The sequence below is a fragment of the Piliocolobus tephrosceles genome, chromosome 5 (genome assembly GCF_002776525.5).
Source record: "Piliocolobus tephrosceles isolate RC106 chromosome 5, ASM277652v3, whole genome shotgun sequence".
NCBI classification, from domain to species: Eukaryota; Metazoa; Chordata; class Mammalia; order Primates; family Cercopithecidae; genus Piliocolobus; species Piliocolobus tephrosceles.
Genome location: NC_045438.1, coordinates 146,356,637 through 146,375,008, shown reverse-complemented (window position 1 = coordinate 146,375,008; position 18,372 = coordinate 146,356,637). Strand labels below are relative to the sequence as shown.

Sequence of the window (18,372 nt, the reverse complement as noted above, 5' to 3'; positions counted from 1 at the left end):
AAAGCCTGTGTATTTGGTAGTCCATCAACCAGAAGTTCCTCTCTCTACTAGCAATTTTGAGCTGTGCCAATAGGGTAAAAATGGATATTTCTGATTATGGCTGGTTACAAGATCCTACTGTGCATTCTCAAAGAAAGTTTAAATTTTATCAGGCAATTTTAATATATATTACTTGTACTCTAGTGCTTTGAAAAACTGATAATCCACATTAATAGTAATCCTGGCCTTTCAACCTTATTGCCATCTCATAATTTCATGTCCTGATGATTAACCCTTCTTTGATGTCCCAATATTTCTTCAGGTGTAATTATACTATATTTTGCATGTATATATATAAAAATATGCGAATATAAGAAACATTATGAATAATTACACATAGTACAGACATAGCACCTATTTATATTGCAGCTATATCCTGGGTGTTAATGTATTCTACAAATGTCACATATATAGTATATTGACTCACTTAATTGTAGCAATTACCTGATATTTAAATAGCAAGATTGTAAAAATGAGGCAGAAGGCTTTATGACTTGCCAAAGATCACATGTCTAATAAAGTCATAGAGGCAAGACTGAAACTGGATTCCACCAGCATCCAAAGCTCTATTCCTTCCAATATACAACATACCTCACTATACCTACCACCCTTCTAATTTCTAAACCAGATACTTTCAGAATAATCATCAATTTTTCCTTCTTTATGTACATACTCAATTTGTAACCAAGTCATCATTTTTTTTTTCTTGGCTTAATTATCCCTAGTCTCCAGGCCCACTTTTGCCCTCATTGCTTCATGGGGTTAGATTACTATAGAAGTCTTCTAATCTAGGCTGCTTGTCTCTAAACCCCATTCTGCTTACTGGTTACATCTTAAAGCAATGTCCACTGTGTCATTCCTCAGCATTCTGATTATTTAGGGATGTATGTCAAAAAACAAAACAAAACAAAAAACTTTCTTTTGAGAAATACATTTTACATTATAACCTCGTAGACCTGGTAAACATATTTGTGTGTCCGTGCACACACAGTTGATCCTCATTATTTACAAATTCTATATTTGCAAATTCACCTACTTGCTAAATATATTTGTAACTCTCAAATCCATACTCAAAGCATGTTTGTGGTCAGTCACAGACATGTGTACAGTGATGAAAATGTAAGCACCTGACATACGTGTTCCCAGCTGAGGTTGAAAAAAGTGCTCTGTCTTCTTACTTCAGCTCAAACTGTAAACGAGTGTTCTTTTCAAGGCCTATTTAATGTCACACTTTTTGCATTTTTGTGCTTTTTTTAAATTGGTGATTTCATGTTTAAAATGGCCCCCAAGCACAGTGCTAACGTGGTAACTGGCGTTCATCAGCACAAGAAGGCTGTGATGTACCTTAGGGAGAAAAACACATGTGTTCGAGAAGCTTCATTCAGGTATGAGTGATACTGCTTTAGCCTAGAGTTTAATGTTAATGAATCAACATATATATTAAATGAGGTGTCCTTATACAGAAACACTCATAAAATAAGGGTATGTATTAATCTGTTGATGAAAATTTTGTGACCAGAGGAACAAAGGAACCTAATCCTGTATTTACCCAGGGAGCAATGGCTTTGTAATTACTAATTCAGGGTTGGTGACTTTATAGAATAGAACTACTACAGATAACAAGAACTGACTGTATATAACTAAAACAAATGTTTCACAAAAACCCTTATTAACTGCAAGACACATTTCTATTTTCTATTTTCCTCTATCCTAGTTCATTAAAACAGGTATGTTGGTTGTGACCCAATACACTAATTTCACAACCTACTAAGGAGTCAAGATCCAAAGCGTAAAGGCCGCTAAGGTAGGACCTACTATTAGAAGATAAAATGATTTTAAATTGGCTTTCAAGGCTCTCCACGATACTGCTTTATTCTACATCTCTAATCTTTCCATGCCCCATCCCTTGCTGGTCCTGTCAGTCTGGTCAGACTTGGAAGATGGGTGAAGGCCCTTCGGAAACTGCTGTTAAGTCCTGGTTGAGCCCTTCTGAGCCTTAGGGTCCAGGGTCCCATGTCAGGGAAGATCTGCAGTATAGGGGGGGTCCAGGATGGGGACAGAGAGTGGCCTCCCAGGTTCACCAAGTAACTAGAATTCTGTGATGGAGAACAGGATTGGTCACACGGCAAGATGCATGCTGAATCTTATTTCTAAAGCTCTATGCTAATGCTGATTTCAACTGTGTTGGGGGTTCGCGATGAAAAGTCTTCCTACTTGCTCCTTCTTGTTGAACTAAGACCAAAGCTATAAAATGGCAAGTCAAGACCTACTTATTCATTTATTTTAAAAATACAACCTTAGTGGTAGAAGACCAAGGCCATGTTGGTTTTCTACCACTTCTCTGAAATCTCTTGAGACTAATTATTTCAAGTTGTAAACTTCCCATCTAGATCACATGGGGAGATTTTGGATGGCTGATGTTTATTCTCTTAACGATCTGGTTAAAAAATCAGTCAAATAGGTTGGGTTCAAATCACCCCTCCACCACAAATAGTAATGTGACTGTGGATGAGTTAAACACTGCAAACTCAGTATATCCTCATCTGTAAACTAGAGATAATAATGCTAACTACCTTACTGGGTTCTGGGAGAAGTAAATGAGATAATGCTTCAAAGAATGACAGGTAAAAATGATTGCTTAATACATTTTGTTATTATTGTCATAATCATTATTAGTATTACCATGGGGCCAAACACAAAATAGGCACTTAATGATTTTGTTTGTAACTACATTGCGAAACACTTGACTTTAGATCAACTGTAAACTTTTCTGCTGTTAGTCAGCACAGGACAATTCTTCAGGTATCTTTGGACTGACACAGTTACCCCCCCTTTTTCACTCATAGTTCTCAAGAATAACTATAGAATATGCTGAGAATGCAACATCTTAAGATAGGGAGAAACTAGCCTGAACAGTCTAGGCTCTGTTGTAATCCCTCATAGAAACAATATGTCCTTCAACACATTAGCACAGTGAATCATGTTATGCTGGGGTATAAAACCCAGGGTGGGATGCTTTCTTGGGATCCTCCACTGCAGCGCAAATGGGGGGCACATGCAGATGAAACTCCATCTGCCATACTAGCTTTCTTGAGGCTTTTATGAATCATAGGCTTCTGTTGTCCTGTCTGTAAGTAGTACACTGGCTTCATGTCACTTGTGTTGGGGAGTGTTCTATCTCACTGGATTAAGACAAGCTGGTAATCCGTACACAGTGAAACAGCTCTGTAGCCAAGTCATTCTATTTTTGCTTGTATGGTCTTTTCTAAGGTAGTCCACTTTCAGCACAAGAGAAAGAACTGAGGAACGCTGTTGAAGGATTCGCTTTACCAAACCTTACTGTGTGACAAGCATTATATGAGATTTTATAAACATATTTCTCATCTTATATTCACAGTTTCTGAGATGTAAATGGCATTAATTTTATTTTATAAGTAAAGAAGCTGTGGCTCCAGACAAATAAATAGCTCAAGGTCACACATCTTGCTGTTATAATAAGCCATATATTCAAAGGGGATCAAAGAAGAATGGAGAGGAAAGTAATGTATTTTTCTTTCCTTCCAGGTTTCAGCATTACTTTGGTGTTACTAGCCTATCTAACTTTCTTTTGCCTTCCCAGATGTTTTAGCACTGCTATGCTATAGTTAGAAACAGTAGAAAAGTGCAATCATTTATAACCACGTCAGAGATTAGATTTAAAACAACAAAGAGTTTGTATATGGCATTATGTAACTAAGAGGTAATGAAATTCACATCTTTCAAGATTTAATGTGAGGAGCAGAGCCTGAGCTGACTCAAGCCACTGATTTACCAGCGCCTCACTTCTCCAAAGCTTGGACCAGTCCAGCACCCTACCCGCAGAGGAGCAGAGCCCAAGTAGGTGGAATAGGCATACAAATCTCTATAGCCTAAGCCACTGAGGCATGCAGGGGCATTGCTGATATTGACTATAGCTGAAGAAACTGTACAAAGACTACACTACTGCACCCACCCAAAGAAAAGCCAATGCACCCTACCCAACTGACACCCTAGGACATATCTGCAGGAGAAAGTTTTTTCCCATGAAAGCCACACTACAAAACTGGAAGAGGCAAATGTTCCACTAAATGCACAGATATCAAGCAAGGGAGACAAGAACATGAAAAAGCAGTGAAATACAATACTACATAGCACAGTAATTCTCCAGTAACTGACCTCAACAGAAGGAAAATTTTTAATTGCCTGAAAAGAAATTCAAAATAATAACTTTAAGAAAACTCAGAGACAAAGGAATACAAAAAAGACAATTCAATGAAAATGAAAAAACAATTCATGATTTGAATGAGAAATTCAACAAAAGATGGGTATCAAAAATGAAAAAAACAGAAATATTGGAGCTGAAGAATTTAATAAATAAAAATATGTCATTGAAAGCTTCAACAACATATTACATCAAGCAGAAGAAAGAATCTCTGAACATGAGGAGATACCTTTTGAAATAATCCAGTCAGACAAGAAAAAAGAATGGAAAAGAATGAAGAAAGTCTGTCAAACTTATTGGACACCATTAAGCAAACAAATGATTGCATTACAGCAGTTCCAGAGGTGGAAGAGATGGGAAAAGTCATAGAAAATTTATTCAATGAAATAATAGCTAAAAAGCTTCCAAGTCTTGGGAGAGATACGCACAGCCAGATACACAATGTTGTAAAGTTCCCCAAAGTTTCAACCCAAAAAGTTCTTCTCCAAGGCATATTATAGTCAAACCATCAAAAGTAAATGATAGAGAATTCTAAAAACAAGAAAAGAGTGTCAAGTCATATATATAGGGGAGTCCCCATTAGACTAATAGCAGATTTCTCAGCAGACCAGGACAGAAAACCATAAAAACCAGGACAGAATGGGATGATATATTCAAAGTGCTGAAAGAAAACAAGCTGTCAGAGAAGAATACTATGTCCAGCAAAGTTATCACTGAGAAACAAAGGAGCCTTTCTGGACAATCAAAACCTCAAGAAATTCATCACCAGTAGACCAGCCTTACAAGAAATGCTTAAGGAAGTATTTCAACTGGAAGTGAAAGAAAAACTACCATCATGTAAACACATGAAAATATAAAACTCACTGGTAGAACAGATATGCAAATGAGAAAGAGAAAGGAATCAAATACTATCACTACAAAAAAAACAAACAGAAAACTGCAAAGATCAACAATAAAAGAAGAAACAAAGGATATACCACCCCCCCCCAAAAAAAAACTAACAAAATGACAACAGTAAGTCCTTGCCTATCAATAATAACCTTGAATAGAAATGGATTAAATTCCCCATTTTAAAAACGTAGACTGGCTGAATTAATGAATAAATAAGATGCAACTATATGATGCCAAGAAGAAACTCATCTCACCTGTAAAGACACTACAGACTGAGGGTGAAGAAATAGAAAAAGATTATCCAAACAAATGGAAACCCAAACAAGCAACAGTAGCTATACTAGTATCAGATAAATTAGACTTTAAGTAAAAAACTGCCAAGAGAGAAAAGAAAGGTCCTTATATAATGATAAAGGGATCAATTCAGCAAGGGGATATAATTCTAAGTACACATGCACCCAAAACCAGAGCACTCAGTTATATAAGTCAAATGTTATTAGATCTTAAGAGAGAGAGAAACCTCAATACAATAATAGCTGGGGTCTTCAACACCCTACTCTCAGCAAACATGTCATCTAGATAGATAATCAGCAAAGAAATATCAGATTTACACTGCACTATACCCAACTGGACCTAACAAACATTTACAGAACATTTCATCAAACAGAGGCAGAATACAACTTCTTCTCATCAGAACATAGAACATTCTCCAGGATAGACGATATGCTAGGTCACAAAACAAGTGTTAACAACATTTTAAAAACTGAATTCATATCAAGTATTTTTTCTGACTACAATGGAATAAAACTAGAATTCGACAACAGGAACTCTGGAAACTATAAAAATACATGGAACTCAAATAACATCTTCCTGAATGATCAATTGGTCAAGGAAGAAATTAAGAAGGAAATGTAAAATGTAAAAATTTCTTGAAACAAATGAAAATAGAAACAATATACTATAACCTATGGTATGCAGCAAAAGCAGTACTAAAAAAGAACTTTATAGCAATAAGTGTCCACATCAAAAAGTAGAAAATTTTCAAATAAACAACCTAACAATATACCTGAGGGAAAGAGAAAAGCAAGAACAAACCAAGCCCAAAATTAGTAGAAGGAAAAAAATAAAAAAGTGGAAATAAATGAAACAGAGACAAAAAATACAAAAGATCAACAAAATAAACAGCAGGTTTTTTGAAGTGCCTGGAAGACAATCCAGGCAATACCATCTTGGACATAGAAACAGGCAAAGATTTTTATGACAAAGACACCAAAAGCAATCACAACAAAAGCAAAAATTTACATATGTGATCTAATTAAACTTAGGAGCTTCTGCACAGCCAAATAAACTGTCAATAGAGTAAACAGACAACCTACAGAATGGGAGAAAATATTTGCAAACTATGTATCTGACAAGTCTAATATCCAGCATCTATAAAGAGTTTAAATTTCCAAGAGAAAAACAACCCCATTAAAAAGTGGGCAAAGGACATGAACAGACATTTTCAAAAGAAAACATACATGTGGCCAAAAAGAACATGAAAAAAAAAAGTTCAGTATCACTGATCATTAGAGAAATGCAAATCAAAACCACAATGAGATATGATATCACACCACTCAGAATGGCTAGTATTAAAAAGTCAATAAATAGATGGCAGAGAGGTTGCAGAGAAAAGGGAACGCAATACACTGTTGGTGGGAGCGTACATTAGTTCAACCATTTTGGAAAGCAGTATGATGATTCCTCAAAAAGCTAAAAGTAGAATGACCATTCGACCCAGCAATCCCATTACTGGGTATACGCCCAGAGGAATATAAATCATTCTACCATAAGAACACATGCATGTGAATGTTCACTCCAGCAATGTTTATGATAGCAAAGACACAGAATCAACCTAAATGCTCATAAGTGACAGATTGGATAGAGAAAACGTGGTACATACACACCATGGAAAATTATGCAGTCATAAAAAAGAACGAGAGCATGTATTTTGCAAGAACATGGATGAGCTGGAGGCTATCATCCTTAGCAAACTAATGCAGGAACAGAAAACCAAATACCATATGTTCTCACTTATAAGTGGGAGCTAAATGATGAGAACTTATGAACACAAAGAAGGAAACACCAGACACTGGGGTCTACTTGAGGGTAGAGGGTGGAAGGAGGGAGAGGAGCAAAAAAGAGGAGCAAAAACTATTCAGTACTGGGCTTAATACATGGTGATGAAATAATCTGTACAACAAACCCCTGTGGCACAAGTTTACCTATGTAACAAACCTTTACATGTAGCACCAAACCTAAAATAAAAGTTAAAAAAAGTAAAAAATAAAGTAAATAGGCCAGACGAGGTGGCTTACACCCATAATCCCAGAACTTTGGGAGGCTGAGGCAGGTGGATCACCTGAGATTGGGAGTTCGAGACCAGCCTTGCCAACATGGTGAAACCCTGTCTCTACTAAAAATATTGATACAAAAATTAGCTGGGTGTAGTGTCACACACCTGTAATCCCAGCTACTTGGGAGGCTGAGGCATGAGAATTGCTTGAACCCAGGAGGCCGAGATTTCAGTGAGCCAAGATTGTACCACTGCACTCCAGCCTGGGTGACAGAGTGAGGCACTGTCTCTAAATTAATTAAAATAAAATACACTGAACACATCATGATATAGTTTGGATATTTCTCTTCACCCACATCTCATGTTGAAATGCAATGCCTAATGTTGGAGGTGGGACCTGGTGGGAAGTGTTTGGGTCATGGGGGAATATCCTTCATAGCGTGGTACTGTTCTCACCATAGTGAATGGGTTCTCCTGAAATCTTGTTTAAAAGTGTGTGGCAACTCCCCATCTCTCTCTTGCTCCCCACTTCAAATTCCACCATGATTGTAAGCTTCCTGAGGCCACTCCAGAAGCTGATCAGATGCCAGCACCATGCTTTCTGCAAATCCTGCAGAACCATATCCCAATTAAACCTCTTTTCTTTATAAATTACCCAGCCTTAGGTGTTTCTTTATGGCAGTGCATGAATTGACTGGCATATACCATTTGCTAGATTAAGAAAAAGAAAGACAAAAATAAATCAGAAACAAAAAAGAAGACATTATAACTGATACCACAGAAATTCAAAGGGCCATTAGGGACTATTATGAACAATTATATACCAAACAAATTGAAAAACCCAGAGGAAATGGATAAAGTCCTGGATACATACAACCTACCAAGATTGAATCAGAAAGTAACAGAAATCCTAAATAGACCAATAATGAGAAATGAGATTGAGTCAGTAATTTAAAAAAATCTCCCAACAAAGAAAAGCCTAGGGGCAGACGGCTTCACTGCTGAATTCTACCAAACTTTCAAAGAACTAATACCAACTTTTATCAAACTACTCCAAAAAAAATCTAAGGGAAGGCAATTATTCCAAATTCATTCTGTAAGACCAGCATTACCCTAATATCAAAACCAGATAAGGATATAACAACAACAAACTACAGGCCAACATCCCTGATAAACAGAGATGTGAAAATTCTCAACAAAATATTAGCAAACTGAATTCAACAGCACATCAAAAAGATAATACACTATGATTAAGTGAGATTTATCCCATGAATGCAAGCACAGTTCAGCATACACACAATGTATTAGTCTGTTCTCACACTGCTATAAAGATACTATCTGAGACTGGGTAATCTATGAAAAAAAGGTTTAATTGACTCACAGTTCTGCACGGCCGTGGAAGCCTCAGGAAACTTACTATCATGGTGGAAGGCAAAGGGCAAACAAGGCATGTCTTACATGGCAGCAGGAGAGGTCGGGGGGAGAGGGGGACAGCGGGGGAGAGAGAAAAAGAAAGAGAGAGAGAGAGAAAGAGAAAGAGAGAGAGAGAGGTGGGGAACTGCCAAACACGTTTAAAGCATCAGATCTTCTGAGAACTACCTCACTGCTGTGAGAACAAAATGGCAGAAACCACCCCCATGATCCAATCACCTCTCACCAGGCCCCTCCCTCAACATATAGGGATTACAACTCCAGATGAGATTTGAGTGGCGAACTGAGCCAAACTATACCATTCTGCAACTGGCCCCTCCAAAATCTCACGTCCTTCTACCATTGCAGAATCAATCATGCCTTCCCAAGAGTCCCCCAAAATCTTAACTTATACTAACCTTAACCCAAAAGTCCAAGTCAAAAGTCTCATCCAAGACAAGGAAAATTCCTTCAGCCTGTGAGCCTGTAAAATCAAAAGCAAGTTAGTTACTTCTAAGATACAATGAGGGTATAGGCATTGGGTAAATGATTCCATTCCAAATAAGACAAATTGGCCAAAACAAAGGGTCTACAGGCCACATGCAAGTCTGGAAGCCAACATGGCAGTTATTAAATCTTAAAGCTCCAAAATACTCTCCTTTGACTCCATCTCTCACATTCAGGGCACACTGACAAAACGAGGGGGCACCCAAGGCCTTGGGCAGCTCTGCCCCTGTGGCTCTGTAGGGTACAGCCCCTAAGACTGCTTTCACAGGCAAGCGTTGAGTGCAAGCTGCTGGTGGATCTACCATTCAACCATGGAGGATGGTGGCCCTCTTTTCACAGCTCCACTAGGCAATGCCCCAGTGGGGACTCTGTGTGGAGGCTCTGATTCCAAATTTCCCTTTCACACTGCCCTAGCAGAGGTTCTCCATGAGGGCTCCAACCCTGCAGCAAATTTCCGCCTGGACATCTAGATATTTCCATATATGATCTGAAATCTAGGCAGAGGTTCCCAAACCTCACTTCTTGACTTCTGTGCACCCACAGGTCCAACACCACTTGGAAGCCACAAAGGCTTGGGCCTTGCACCCTCTGAAGCAAAGACCTGAGCTGTATGTTGGCCCCTTTTAGCCACTGTTGGGATGCAGGGCACAAAGTTCCAAGACTGCACAAAGCAGCAAGGACCTGGGTCCAGCACATGGAAACAAGTTTTCTTCTTAGGCCTCTGGGCCTGTGATGGGAGGGGCTGCTGTGAAGACCTCTGACATGCCCTGGAGACATATTCCTCATTGTCTTGATGATTAACATTCGACTCCTCATTGTGTATGCAAATTTCTGCAGCCAGCTTAAATTTCTTCCCAGGAGATTGGTTTTTCTTTTCTACTACATGGTTAGGCTGCAAATTTTCCAAACTTTCATGCTCTCCTTCTCTTTCAAACATAAGTTCCAATTTCAGACCATCTCTCTCAAGTTAAAGGTTCCACAAATATCTAGGGCAGGGCAAAATGCTGCCAGTCTCTTTGCTAATGCATAGGAATATGTTGCTTTTACTCCAGTTCCCAACAAGCTTTTCATCTTCATCTGAGACTACCTCATCCTGGACTTCATTGTCCATATCACTATCAGCATTTTGGTCAAAACTATTCAACAAGTCTCTAGGAAGTTCCAGACTTTCCTACATCTTCCTGTCTTCTTCTGAGCCCTCCAAACTGTTCCAACCTCTGCCTGCTGCACAGTTCCAAAGTCGCCTCCACATTTTCAGCTTATCTTTATAGCAGTACCCCACTATCACAGTACCAATTCTCTGTATTAGTCTATTCTCACACTGCTATAAAGGTATTGCGTGAAACTGGGTAATTTATGAAGAAAAAAGCTTAATTGACTCAGTTCTATGTGGCTGGGAAGGCCTCAGGAAACTTACAATCACAGCGGAAGGTTAAAGGAAAGCAAGGCACATCTTACGTGACAGCAGAAGAGAGAGAAAGTGGGGAGAACTGCCAAACACCTTTAAAGCGTGAGATCTCCTGGGAAAACTCCCTCACTATCATGAGAACGGCATGGGCAAAACTGCCTTCATGATCTATTCACCTCCCACCAGGTCCCTCCCTTGACACCTAGGTATTACAATTCCAGATGAAATTTAGGTGGGGACACAGAGCTAAATTATATCACAAACCAAATAAACACAAAATATCACATCAATAGAGTGGAGAACAAAAATCATATGATCATTTCAATAGATGTAGAGAAACCATGGATACATTTCAACATTCCTTCATGATAAAAGCCATCAACGAATTAGGTAAAGAAGGAACAAACCTAAACATAAAAACAATATATAACAAAGTCACAGCCAACCTCATACTAATCAGGAAAATGCTGAAAGCTTTCTAAGAACTGAAACAAAACCCACTTTTGCCACTTTTATTCAATGTAGTACCAGAAGTTCAAGCCAAAGCAGTTAGGCAAGAGAAAAAAATAAAAGGCATCCAAATTGGAAAAGAGGAAGTCAAATTGTCCCTGTTTACAGTTTCTCTAATTTTATATAGAGAAAAACCTAAAGACTCTACTGGAATTTTTAGAACTGATAAGCGAATTTGCTGAAGTTGCAGGATACAAAATCAACATACAAAAGAATCAATAGTGTTCCTATACATCAACAACTAACCAGCTGAAATAAATCAATAAAGCAATTCCAGTTACAATAGCTATAAAAATTTTAAAATATAATATCTAGGAATATATATAACCAACAATATGAGAGACCTCTACAATGAGAACCATAAAATGTTGATGAAGGAAATTTATCACAAATAAATGGAAAGATAGCTCAGATTCATGGATTGGAAAAATATTATGAAATTGACTATACTACCTAAAATGATCTATAGATTCCATGCAATCCCTATTATAAGACCAATGACACTCTTCACAGAAATAGAAAAAACAACCCTAAAATTCATATGGAACCACAAAAGACCCCAAATAGCCAAAGCAATCTTGAGCAAAAAGAACAAAACTGGAGGCCTCATACTACCTGACTTCAAAATATACTACAAAATTTTAGTAACCAAAACAGCATGTATTTACAAAAAAATAGACACATAGAACAGTGGAACAGAAAAAAGGGACCAGAAATCCATGTATTTACAGACAACTGATTTTCAATAAAGGGACCAAGAATATAAATTGAGGAAAGAACACCCTCTTCAATAAATGGTTCTAGGAAAACTGGATATCCGTAAACAAAATAAAATTAGACCCCTATCTCTCCCTATATACAAAAATCAACACAAAATGGATTAAAGACTTCAATATAAGACCTAAAACTATGAAACTGTTAGAAGAAAACAGGGGAAATACTTCAGGACATTGGTCTGAGCAAATACTTTACAGCTAAGGCCTCAAAAGCAAAGACAACAAAAGCAAAAATAGGCACTTCTGCACAGCAAAGGAAACAAATAACAGAATAAAGAGACAACCTACAGAATGGGAGAAAATATTTGCAAACTATACATCTGACAAGAGGTTAATATCCAGAATATACAAGGTACTGAAACAACTCAACAGCTAAAAAAACAAATAATCCAATTTAAAAGTGGGCAGAGGATCTGAACAGACCTTTCTCCAGAGAAGACATGCAAATGGCCACAAGTATATTTTTTTAAAAAAATCAGGAAAATGCAAATCAAAACCACAATGAGACATCTCACCTCAGTTAAAAGGGTTATTATTAAAAAGACAAAAAATAGGCCAGGCGCGGTCACCCAAGCCTGTAATCCCAGCACCTTGGGAGGCCGAGGCAGGCGGATCACGAAGTCAGGAGATTGAGACCATCCTGGCTAACACAGTGAAACCCCATCTCTGCTAAAAATACAAAAAAAAAAAAAGAAATTAGCCGGGCGTGGTGGCGGGCGCCTGTAGTCCCAGCTACTCTGGAGGCTGAGGCGGGAGAATGGCGTGAACCTGGGAAGCCGAGCTTGCAGTGAGCCGAGATCGCGCCACTGCACTCCAGCCTGGGCGACAGAGCAAGACTCCATCTCAAAAAAAAAAAAAAAAAAATACAAAAAATAACAAAGGTTGGCAAGAATGTGGGAAAAAGGAAACTCTTATGCTCTGTTGGAGAGAATATAAATTAGTACAGCTATTTAAGAAAACATTATGGGGATTTTCCTCAAAAAGCTAAAAATAGAATTACCGTATGATTCCGGAATCTCACTACTGTGTATATATCCAAAGGAAAAGAAATCAGTATGTTGAAGAGATATCACCACTCTCGTATTTATTGCAGCACTATTCACAATAGCCAAGATACGAGATCAAACTAAGTGTCCATCAACAGAAGAATGGATAAAGAATATGTGGAATGTATACACAATATTTAGCTATAAAAGAGAAGTGAAATCCTGTCATTCACGGCAACGTGGATGAGCCTGGGGCACTGTGTTATGTGAAATAAGGCAGCGAAAGATAAATACTGCATGTTCTTGTTCATATGTTGAAGTTAAAAAAGTTGATCTCATAGACGTAGACAGTAGAACAGTGTTTACTAGAAGCTGGGAAGAGTTAGAGAGGAGAAGGAAGAGGTTGGTTAATGTCCATAAAATTGCAGCTAGATAGAATAAGTCCTCGTGTTCTAAAGAGCATTAGGTAACTATAGTAAACAATAATTTATTGTATTTTTTCAAACAGCTAAAAGATTTGGAATGTTACTAACATAAAGAAACAATAAAGGTTTGAGGTGATAGATATGCTAATTACTCTGATTTGATCATTACACATTATATACATGTATTGAAATGTCACACAGTACCCCACAAATATATACAATTATAATGTGTCAATTAAAAATGTTTTCTAATCTATACATCTGACAAAGTTCTAATATCCAGAATCTACAATGAACTCAAACAATTAGCAAGAAAAAATCAAACAATTCCAACAAAATATGGGCTAAGGACATGAATAGACAATTATCAAAAGAAGATATACAAATGGTCAACAAGCATATGAAAAAATTCTCAACATCATTAATGATCAGGGAAATGCAAATCAAAACCACAATGCGATAGCACCTGACTCCTTCAAGAATGGCCATAATCAAAACATCAAAAAACAATAGATGTGGCTGTGGATGCGGTGAACAGGGAACACTTCTACAATGCTGGTGGGAATGTAAACTAGTACAACTACCATGCAAAACAGTGTGGAGAGTCCTTACAGAACTAAAAGGAGAACTACCATTTGATCCAGCAATCCCACTACTGGGTATCTACCCAGAGGAAAATAAGTCATTATACAAAAAAGATACTTGCATGTTTATACCAGCAGAATTCACAATTGTGAAAATGTGGAACCAACCCAAATGCCGACCGATCAATGAGTGGATAAAGAAACTGCGGCATATATATACACATATGTGTTTGTGTGTGTGTGTGTGTGTGTGTATGTATATGATGTGTGTATATATGTGACAATATATATGACTGTGTGTGTGTGTGTGTGTGTATGATGGAATACTACTCAGCCACAAAAAGGAATGAATTAATGGTATTCGTAGCAACCTGGATGAGATTGGAGACTATTATTCTAAGTGAAGTAACTCAGGAATGAAAAACCAAACATTGTATGTTCTCACTCATAAGTGGGAGCTAAGCTATGAGATGCAAAGACATAAGAATGACACAACAGACTTTGGGGACTCGGGGGAAAGGGTGGGAAGTGGGTGAGGGAAAAAAGACTGCAAACTGTGTGCAGTGTATACTGCTTGGGTGGTGGGTGCACCAAAATCTCACAAATCACCACTAAAGAACTTACTTATGTAACCAAACACCACCTGTCCCCCAATAACCTATGGAAATAAAAAAAAAAAAAAATTAAAGCTCCCATGTAAGCAGGAGCACATAGATGTGCATGTATACAGATGTGCGTGTATACAGATGTGCATAGAAAAGAGTCTGGAAAGATACACACCAAACTGTTCACAGTGATCACCTCTGGAGTAGGGAGCAGAGATAGAGCAAAGGAAGCCTTCCCCTTTCTACTTGAGAGACATCACATTGCTTAAATGTATTTCTTTGTGCTATAGTAAACATATATATTAAATAAAAATTTATATAAAGACTTAATGATAAACATTCTTTTGAACTATTTATACTAGCTGTTCAATCAAAATTATTTCTTAAATATTCTTATCCAAAAGCTTTCTTAATTTTATAACACTGACTTTAGTCAATACTAATTTACCTAGTACCATTCCAGTAATGAGAATAGCTGGATAATGATTATGGATAAATCATTTATTCATATGAAACTTACCATGTTAAATATTAGTTTTTAATTGTGACAGTCTTAACGGCAATACCTTTATGTTCTTTGGCTGCTAAGAATCATTTAATTATTATCTTCGTGTTTCAATGTTTCAAGTTTATGTATTCTAGAGTTGTTCTAATATGGTAGCCACTAGCCACATGTGGCTATTTAAATTGAACTATGTTAAATAAAAACTTAGTTTCTCAAAACCACTAGCCACATTTCAAGCATTCAATAGCTAGATGTGGCTGGTGGCTACTCTACTAGATAGCCACAGACACAGATATTTCCATTATTGTCCAATCGTATTGTACAGTGATAGTCTAGAAAATACTTATTCTTAAGGATATTGTTGCTGGATATAGACTCTTTGGTTGACAGGGTTTTTTCCAGCATTATAAAAATGTTCCATACTTTTCTGTCTTCAGTGTCTCTGAGGAAAAGCCAGGTGCTAATCACATTATTATTCTTTCAATGTTTATAAGATTTTTGCTTTGACTTTTACTGCTTTAACTATGGTTTTTTTGTGTGCCTTTCTGTTTATTCTGCTTGGTAACTGGTGTCAACTTGAACCCGTAAATTTATGTTTTTTATCAAATTTGGGAAAATATTGGCTATTACTTATTTTTTCTGTTTCATCATTTCACTTTTCTATTTCTGAGACTCCAAGTACATGTAATAAATGTAACCACTTAATATTCTCTAACACAGCAGTCCCCAACTTTTTGGCACAAGGAACTGGTTTCATGAAAGACAATTTTCCCACAGAACAGGAGGGTTGTGGGGGATGGTTTCAGGATGAAACTTTTCCACCTCAGATCATCAGGCATTAGATTCTCATAAGGAGTATGCAAACTAGATCCTTCATATGTACAGTTCACAATACAGTTCGTGCTCCTATGAGAATCTAATGCCACCGCTGAGCTGACAGGAGGTGGAGTTCAGGTGGTAATGCTCGCTCATCTGCTGCTCACCTCCTGCTGTGTGACCCAGTTCCTAATAGGCCACAGACAGGTACCGAACCATTTCCCAGAGGTTAGGGACCCCTGCTGAAACAGATCTCTGCAGCGCAGTTCATTTTTATTTCAACCTGTTTTTTCTCTCTGTTCTCTATATCAAATAATTACTATTGATTAAAGTTCACTTACTCTTGCTTTTGTCAACTCCATTTGGCTGTTAGTCCATCAAGTTAAATCTTTTTCATATATTGCATTTTTTAGGTCTAGAATTGTCATTAGTTTTCTTGTTTGTTTTTTACAGAGTCTCACTCTGTTGCCAGGCTGGAGTGCGATGGTGCAATCTTAGCTCACTGCAATCTTCACCTCCCAGGTTCAAGCGATTCTCCTGCCTCAGCCTCCCAAGTAGCTGGGACTACAGGCATGCACCACTATGCCCAACTAAGTTTTTGTATTTTAGTAAAAACGGGGTTTCACCATGTTGGCCAGAATGGTTTCGATCTCCCGACCTCGTGATCCGCCCACCTCAGCCTCCCAAAGTGCTGGGATTACAGAGATGAGCCACAGTGCCTGGCCCATTGGTTCTTTATCTTTTGTTTTTTTGGCAGAGATTTCTATCTCTTAATTCACTATAAGCACGGTGTATTTACTGCACAGAGTATGGTCATGATAGCTGTCTTAAATCTTGTCCGTTACTTCCAATGCCTGAGCCATCTTGGTGTTGATATCAGTTAATGTTCTTTCCTCATGAGAATATACACCATTGTCCTAACGATTTGTGTGTCACGTAATTTTGGATTGGATCCTAGACATTATTAATATCAAGATGTAGAGACTCTGGATTATGTTAGTTTTCCTCCTATGAGTATTGTTCCCTTTAATTTACTACAAAATTATCTTGTTTCACTTCATAACTGTAAATTCGATTTCTGGATGACAACTCTGGTCCCAATTCAGATATTTTATCTTTAACCGGAAACTTTGAATCTGTTCCATGTATATATGAATCATGGGTAAGCTACCTATGTTGGAGACAGAATGAATATGGGAATCCCATGTGTAACTCTTTTCCTCTCTTGTGGCTGAGGTCTCCCCAGATTCAGTTTTCCTGTCTTGAAGGACTGTAGATTTCTTCGGCAGCACTCTCTTATCCTGCATGCCATGTCTAAAGAGTTAAAGTCCTGAAAAAGCAGTAATTCTACCTGATTCCTGTCCTCCAAGAAGATACTCATCTAATAGACTCAGCCTACTTGTGCTTCTTCTACAGTGTTGTCAGTGGCTGTTTTTTGTATTATATCCAGAATTCATGGTTGTTTTCTTGCAGAGGTGTCAGTCCCTAGGAGCCTACTTAGCCATTATGTAAAGCAAATCCTTCTTTCCTTTTCCTTTGATACTTGTTTTAGTTTCAGGAGGTCCTGACCTCAAGAGTCACTATTAGTTGGTCAACAAAAGTGTTCCTTTCTTCTAGCCAGCAAACAAGATAGTTCCTTTAGTGTTTTCAAAGAGTATTTGTTTCTCAATATTTTTAATTTTTTTTATTTTCCTGCTTATTTTTTTTTATTTTCCTGCTTAATTTGTTTATAAATAAGTAGCTTTCATAGAGGATTGGGGGTTCTGAATAGGTCTTGCTGCATTTTATTCTGTAATTTAAGAAACAAGTCATCAAGAAAATTTATAAAGCTGGAAAACTTGTGTTTTAGTGATGTGATCTTATAATCTTGGAATTCAGTGCTTTTAAAAGTTAATGTTAAAAAAAAATGGTAAATTTACAGAAGTGTATTCCCACAGCAACATGGAAACAGTATTTGACTTGAAATAAACAGACGTGGGCCCCAGGTATGGCACCACTGAATGACTTCCTATGTTTGAATCTCTATTTTTCCATCACTAAAAATGCCCCTTTGAACTCTAAGGCTGCATAGAGCTTTCAGCCATATAGAGAAAATCTCTAAGATATAGAAGTCTAAATATTACTACGTTCAATAAACAGTTACACTTTCTTAGTTTAAGGCAATACTGACACACACTAAACAACATAATCAGTTCAGTGCTCTATTCATTCTTTCAAGACTTAAATTCAATGCTATTTTCAAAGAGCCCTATAGCTTGTTATGATGGTGGTGGTTATCCCACAGGTTTACAATCGTTATTGCTCAAATGTTTTGTATTACTGTCAAAGTTATAAT

General features: G+C 37.5%; 1 long non-coding RNA gene across 1 annotated transcript in view; it reads right to left on the bottom strand.

The window, feature by feature from the left end:
• LOC113225135 overlaps nt 1-18,372 on the bottom strand; it is a 37,167-nt gene that overhangs the window by 6,154 nt on the left and 12,641 nt on the right. The window contains exon 2 of the long non-coding RNA XR_003309769.1: nt 9,335-9,399. This is a non-coding gene — a long non-coding RNA (uncharacterized LOC113225135). The remainder of the gene's footprint in view (nt 1-9,334; nt 9,400-18,372) is intronic.